Source organism: Aquarana catesbeiana, linkage group LG09 (assembly GCF_042186555.1).
Source record: "Aquarana catesbeiana isolate 2022-GZ linkage group LG09, ASM4218655v1, whole genome shotgun sequence".
Classification (NCBI taxonomy): domain Eukaryota; kingdom Metazoa; phylum Chordata; class Amphibia; order Anura; family Ranidae; genus Aquarana; species Aquarana catesbeiana.
Window position 1 is genome coordinate 89542247 of NC_133332.1, and position 7648 is coordinate 89549894.

The following is a 7648-nucleotide window of genomic DNA, read 5'->3' on the forward strand; positions in this document are numbered from 1 at the left end:
TTCCGACACACAAAGTTTGAGAGCAGGATATAAAATTTTCCGACAACAAAATCCGTTGTCAGAAATTCCGATCATTTGTACACAAATCCGACGGACAAAGTGCCATGCATGCTCAGAATAAATAAAGAGATGAAAGCTATTGGCCACTGCCCCATTTATAGTCCCGACGTACGTGTTTTACATCACCGCGTTCAGAACGATCAAATTTTCCGACAACTTTGTGTGACCGTGTGTATGCAAGACAAGTTTGAGCCAACATCCGTCAGAAAAAATCCTAGGATTTTGTTGTCGGAATGTCCGAACAAAGTCCGACCGTGTGTACGGGGCATAAGAGTTAGCTAGATGGTTAAATATGTTAGTTAGATATGGAACTAGAGTTTCTTTGAAGGCCATGTAATACTCCCCTGATAGGCCATCAGCTCCTGGTGTTTTGTTTTTGGGTAGTTCTTTGATTACTTTAAGGGTTTCTTCAGGTGATATTGATTTATTCAATTGTTCTAGATCAGTGTTTCTCAACTCCAGTCCTCAAGGCGCACCAACAGGTCATGTTTTCAGGATTTCCCTCAGATGAAATGGCTGTGGTAATTACTAAGGCAAAGAAACTGATCAAATCACCTGTGCAAAATAGTGGAAATCCTGAAAACATGACCTGTTGGTGCGCCTTGAGGACTGGAGTTGAGAAACACTGTTCTAGATCAATAGGGTCGATATTTGGTAATTTTATATTATCTAAGAATTTTGTTATATTGTCTAGGTTAGTTTGGGGAGTATTGCTTTCGTCTTTTAGGTTGTATAGTGACTCATAGTATTGTGCGAATGTATCTGCTATTTCTTGGGGGTTGATTACTACTTTACCGGAGGTATGATGTGCTAATTTATGTATTTTATTCTTTATTTGGCGTTGCCGGAGTTGGGACGCTAGTAGTTTCCCTGCTTTGTTGTTCTGGGAGTAATAGTTTACTTTTATTTTTTTTTTATTTTGTCTTGGTCTGATATTAGAATGGCTCTTAGTTTAGATCTTAGTTGAGTAAGACGGTGATCTAGGTTAATGTCTTTGGGGGTTTTTTTGTGTAGTTCTTCTAATTTGGCTATGTCTTTTAAGGTATTATTTACCATATTGGTTTTCTTTTTTTTTTCCCTTGTTGCTGCCTGTATAAGGAGGCCTCTAGCATAGGCTTTGTGTGTACACCATAGAGTAGTGCAGTTTATCGGTTCTTTATCATTAATTACAAAAAATTCCTCCAAATTTTTTCTCAGAACCGACAAGTGATTCCTGCGAAAGAATAAAGGCGTTATTTCTCCATATGTAGCTATTCGAGCAAGGTAACCCTTGGTTAATTTCAAGTGTGATTGGTGCATGGTCGGACCAAGTTATATTGTGGATGCAGGCTTTAGTGATCTTTGGCAGGAGAAGCTTGTCGGCAATGAAATAGTCTATTCTAGAATAGGATTTGTGAACATGTGAAAAAAAAGTCCCTTTCCATTGTGTGCAGGCATCCCCAGGCATCATAGTTACATAGTTACATAGTTACATAGTAGGTGAGGTTGAAAAAAAACACACGTCCATCAAGTCCAACCTATGTGTGTGATTATGTGTCAGTATTACATTGCATATCCCTGTATGTTGCGGTCATTCAGGTGATTATCTAATAGTTTCTTGAAGCTATCAATGCTCCCCGCTGAGACCACCACCTGTGGAAGGGAATTCCACATCCTTGCCGCTCTTACAGTAAAGAACCCTCTACGTAGTTTAAGGTTAAACCTCTTTTCTTCTAATTGTAATGAGTGGCCCTGAGTCTTATTAAACTCTCTTCTGCGAAAAAGTTTTATCCCTATTGTGGGGTCACCAGTACAGTATTTGTAAATTGAAATCATATCCCCTCTCAAGCGTCTCTTCTCCAGAGAGAATAAGTTCAGCGCTCGCAACCTTTCCTCATAACTAAGATCCTCCAGACCCTTTATTAGCTTTGTTGCCCTTCTTTGTACTCGCTCCATTTCCAGTACATCCTTCCTGAGGACTGGTGCCCAGAACTGGACAGCATACTCCAGGTGCGGCCGGACCAGAGTCTTGTAGAGCGGGAGAATTATCGTTTTATCTCTGGAGTTGATCCCCCTTTTAATGCATGCCAATATTCTGTTTGCTTTATTAGCAGCAGCTTGGCATTGCATGCCATTGCTGAGCCTATCATCTACTAGGACCCCCAGGTCCTTTTCCATCCTAGATTCCCCCAGAGGTTCTCCCCCCAGTGTATAGATTGCATTTATATTTTTGCCACCCAAATGCATTATTTTACATTTTTCTACATTGAACCTCATTTGCCATGTAGTCGCCCACCCCATTAATTTGTTCAGGTCTTTTTGCAAGGTTTCCACATCCTGCGGAGAAGATATTGCCCTGCTTAGCTTAGTATCGTCTGCAAATACAGAGATTGAGCTGTTTATCCCATCCTCCAGATCGTTTATAAACAAATTAAATAGGATTGGTCCCAGCACAGAACCCTGGGGAACCTCACTACCCACCCCTGACCATTCTGAGTATTCCCCATTTATCACCACCCTCTGAACACGCCCTTGTAGCCAGTTTTCAATCCATGTACTCACCCTATGGTCCATGCCAATGGACCTTATTTTGTACAGTAAACGTTTATGGGGAACTGTGTCAAATGCTTTTGCAAAATCCAGATACACCACGTCTACGGGCCTTCCTTTATCTAGATGGCAACTCACCTCCTCATAGAAGGTTAATAGATTGGTTTGGCAAGAACGATTCTTCATGAATCCATGCTGATTACTGCTAATGATATCGTTCTTATTACTAAAATCTTGTATATAGTCCCTTATCATCCCTTCCAAGAGTTTACATACTATTGATGTTAGGCTAACTGGTCTGTAATTCCCAGGGATGTTTTTTGGGCCCTTTTTAAATATTGGTGCTACATTGGCTTTTCTCCAATCAGCTGGTACCATTCCAGTCAATAGACTGTCTGTAAAAATAGGAACAACGGTCTGGCAATCACCTGACTGAGTTCCCTAAGTACCCTCGGATGCAAGCCATCTGGTCCCGGTGATTTATTAATGTTAAGTTTCTCAAGTCTAATTTTAATTCCGTCCACTGTTAACCATGGAGGTGCTTCCTGTGTTGTGTCATGGGGATAAACACTGCAGTTTTGGTTACTGAAGCCCCCCGATTCACTCGTGAAGACTGAGGAGAAGAATAAATTCAATACCTTTGCCATCTCCCCATCCTTTGTAACCAGATGTCCTTCCTCATTGTTTATGAGGCCAATATGGTCTGTCCTCCCTTTTTTATTGTTTACATACTTAAAGAATTTCTTGGGATTTTTTTTGCTCTCCTCCGCTATGTGTCTTTCATGTTCTATCTTAGCCGTCCTAATTGCACCCTTACATTTCTTATTGCATTCTTTATAAAGTCTGAATGCTGAGGATGATCCCTCAACCTTGTATTTTTTGAAGGCCTTCTCCTTTGCTTTTATATGCATTTTTACATTGGAGTTAAGCCATCCAGGATTTTTGTTCGCTCTTTTAAATTTATAACCCAATGGGATACATTGGCTAATGCCCTTATTTAATATGCTCTTAAAGCAAACCCAGCTCTCCTCCGTATTCTTTGTTCCTAATATTTTATCCCAATTTATGCCTTTTAGCAAGGTTTGTAGTTTAGGGAAGTTGGCTCTTTTGAAATTCAGTGTCTTTGTGTTCCCTTCATGTTTCCTATTTGTGTGATTTATACTGAAACTAATTGACCTGTGATCGCTGTTACCTAAATTGCCCCGTATTTCCACATCTGTGATCAGGTCTGTGTTGTTGGTAATCAGTAGATCCAGTAATGTTTTATTTCTAGTTGGTGCGTCTACCATCTGACCCATAAAATTGTCCTGCAAGACATTAAGGAACTGGCGAGCCTTAAATGAATGCGCGGTTCCCTCCGCCCAGTCAATGTCTGGATAATTAAAATCCCCCATTATGATAACACTTCCCATCCTTGCTGCTAATCCAATTTGTGATAGGAGATCCGTCTCCACTTCCTCCCTCAGGTTAGGGGGCCTATAGCATACTCCCAGTATTATTTTCCCCTTAGCTTCATCCCTTTGGAGCTCTACCCTACATCATACATGTCTTCTGAGGAAAAAATGGGAAATAATCCCTTTCTGGAGATAGTTCCTTCCTTGGAGGTGTCCATAACGGGATCAGTATGTGTATAAATTGAACCATACATTATACAATTGTAAAATGAATTAAAAAAAAAAAAAATATATATATATATATATATATATATATATATATATATATATATATGTAGATCAGATTTAACATATGATAAGAAAGAAAACATAAACATGACGAAGTTACTCACCACCCTTGTATCGTATCTTGTATCCTGTTAGGTAGTAGGAGAGGCACAATGAAGACCTATAAAATGATAATGAGCTATGAGTGACTGACACCAACTGGAATTATAACATGAAACACAAAGACATGGAAATATTACAATACAATATAGTGTGTCCCTCTCCAGCCCCCGTACCTGATATGTAGACGGACTTTACTATGCCGAGGAATCTTCACAGACTGGTTTTTATTCTACTTTTCATGGGCTTTAGTCCAAAAAGGAAATGCAAAATACTGACCACAAACCAATGACTTAGTGCGCACACATCCTCTATCTCTGATCTGTTCTGTTAAAGCTGAACTCCGGCCATTTGTTTTCCCTATGCAGTGGGGCTGTTCCCGCACAACATGGGTGAACTGCTCGTTTTTGAGGGGACAGCAAATTTACATTGTTATACAAGCTGTACATTCACTACTTTACATTGTAGCAAAGTGCTGCTTCCATACAGAGTGCAAGCGTTCTTCTTTACTGCATTCTGGCAGGGTACAGCTTTTTTACTCAGGCTGTAGCTGCTTTCCAATGAAAATTAACTGTAGGGGTGTTTAACACCCTTTGCTTCGATACAGCTGGAATGTATTTAGCTCATTTAAACTGAAGTTCAACTATTTTAACAAAATAGGTAATCAGCTGAATTATCAAAGAGGAGGTAACTGTAACCTGCAATTTACAGATATAGACAATGAACGCATCATGAATCTGTAGGGTCAGGGTAATGTGGCTGCATAGTATACTCTACTGTATAAGACTCTGTAACAACAGTGAGTCTGGATGGGACTTAGTACTTTAATTTTCTCCTGGAACTGCTGTACTCGAGTAGCAATCAAAGAAAGCTGCATGAAATGATTGTCCTGCCTGGCTGCCTGCACACCAGTTCTGGCAGTGGAGGGCCTCTCTCTTGGCCGCAGATCACTTACCCCATCAGGTGTGGTCTCTCTGAGCTGCTGAGGGAGAGAAACAGAGAAATGTATCCTTTCTAGGAATGTCCAGGAACCTAGGGAATTGTGGGAAAAGGAGTTAAAAGGGCCTGTGCCTTCATCTGAGCATGGTGAGAAAATGGGCACTAATCTACAATGTAATGGTTCATAAGCCACCAAGTGGTAGTTGTGGCTCTTTTTTATTGCATGGAAAATGATTGTTTCAATCTGAAACTTTAATGGCCTCAATTGTAATATTAAAATTGTCTAGGTAGAAGTGACTTATCTATTAATATAGGTTGTACAGTATACACATGGCACTGATAATCCTTAATTACATGGCACTGATCTAATATTTGATCATATATTCTGTTTTAGATTTAAGAAACATCAGTGTATGCCTGGTCATTTTTCAGTTTTTTTTTTCAGTTCTGTGATGAATTGAAAATTAAAAATATGTAAACCAAATATTTACTATTCCTGATATGTGTCTACTGTACCATGTACTTGTATGAAGAAGTACCATGTCCTCTTTGTATTTCTTCCTTTGTGTGAAATCCCTGGTGTTCCTGCCAGTCCCTCTGCTTTCTTATTAAAAACTGACCACACTAGCCATAAAAGCACAGAATGGTCAGTTTTCTGGCTTTGTTGGGGGCTAATACAATAATCAGAACCCCCCCCCTAACTGCACAGCCATTCACTGGGAAGATCAGTGTGCTGTTATTTCTGCTCCCTATGCAGCGGAGAACAGAGGGCATGTGGTCACTTTGAAAAAGAAGGGGGGGGAGGTATTTATTATACTTTTTATACGTATATACAAATGTTTTGATTTTCATTTCTATTTTAAACTGAATGAGTTGTTTTACAAGGTGAGGGTTCACATATAATTTAAGCATGTATGAATACTGCACAGTAATATGTAGATTGTGTGCTGGGCATAGTCCTGTATACTGGGTGTAATGCTCAGCATCTATTCTTATACTATATGTAAGGAAGTTGCACAATAGCACTTCTCTATGCACATATCTGCAAAATATGCAGCCTTATTATCAGTAACCTTTTTACAGAACTGAAAGCAACTGTATAGTTTTGTTTAGACAGATGGAAAACACACAGCTATGTAAAGATCAGTAATGCCACGTACACACGGTCGGACTTTCCGGCATACTTGGTCCGGCGGACCAGAGTCTGCCGGACAATCCGCCCGTGTGTGGGCGCCGGCGGACTTTTCCAGCGGACTTCTTCCCAAAAGCCCGCCGGACCTAGATTTGAAACATGTTTTAAATCTTTCCGTCGGACTCAGTTTCGGGCGGAAAGTCCGCTCGTGTGTGTGCTGGTCCGACGGAAAGCCCGCTCGTGTGTATGCTGGTCCGACGGACCAGATACAACACGAGGGCAGGGTATTGCATCTCGCGCTCGCTGCAATAGGAAAAACAAATTTTCCTATTGCGGCGAGCGTGGGGCATACCAGGCCCTTAGGTCTGGTATGGATTTTAAAGGGAAGCCCCTACGCTGAAAAAACGGCATGGGGTCCCCCCTAAAATCCATACCAGACCCCGATCCGAGCTCGCAACCTGGCCGGTCAGGAAAGGGGGTGGGGACGAGCGAGCGCCCCCCCCTCCTGAACCGTACCAGGCCGCATGCCCTCAACATGGGGGGTGGGTGCTTTGGGGGAGGGGGGCGCCCTGCGGGGCCCCTCACCCCAAAGCACCTTGTCCCCATGTTGATGAGGACAAGGGCCTCTTCCCGACAACCCTGGTCGTTGGTTGTCGGGGTCTGCGGGCGGGGGGCTTATCGGAATCTGGGAGCCCCCTTTAATAAGGGGGCCTCCAGATCCCGGCCCCCCACCCTATGGGAATGAGTATGGGGTACATGTTACCCCTACCCATTCACCTAGGGAAAAAGTGTATGCAAAAAAACACACTACACAGATTTTTAAAATATTTTATTAAACAGCTCCGGGGGGGGGGTCTTCCTCCGGCTTCGGGGGTCTTCTTCCGGCTTCGGGGGTCCCTCCGCTTCATCTTCTCCCGGCGTCCGGTTGATTCTTCTCCGCTCTCTTCTACGGCCGGCTCCTCTGCTGTCTTCAGGTAGCTCTCTTGCCAGCAGAGGTCCGGACTTCTGAGCTTCTGGGCTTCTTCTCTTCTCTTCTCCAGATGTTGACACGACGCTCTCTCCGGCTGGACTGCTCTCCGAGGGCTGCGTTGTGACTTATATAGGCGGAGACCCCGCCCCCTTTTGATGTCACAGTCCCTGGGCATGCTGGGACTGTGACGTTTTAGGGGGCGTGGTCAACATCACCCAGTGACCAGGCCCCCTAAAA

At 42.5% G+C, this 7648-nt stretch overlaps 1 long non-coding RNA gene across 1 annotated transcript in view; it reads right to left on the reverse strand.

Moving 5' to 3' along the window:
• LOC141107909 (uncharacterized) overlaps positions 1-4810 on the reverse strand; it is a 229975-nt gene extending 225165 nt beyond the window's left edge. Inside the window, exons 1-2 of the long non-coding RNA XR_012235982.1 lie at positions 4547-4810; positions 4376-4431 (exon numbers count right to left, since the gene is read on the reverse strand). This is a non-coding gene — a long non-coding RNA (uncharacterized lncRNA). The remainder of the gene's footprint in view (positions 1-4375; positions 4432-4546) is intronic.
• Between the last annotated feature and the right edge of the window lie 2838 nt (positions 4811-7648).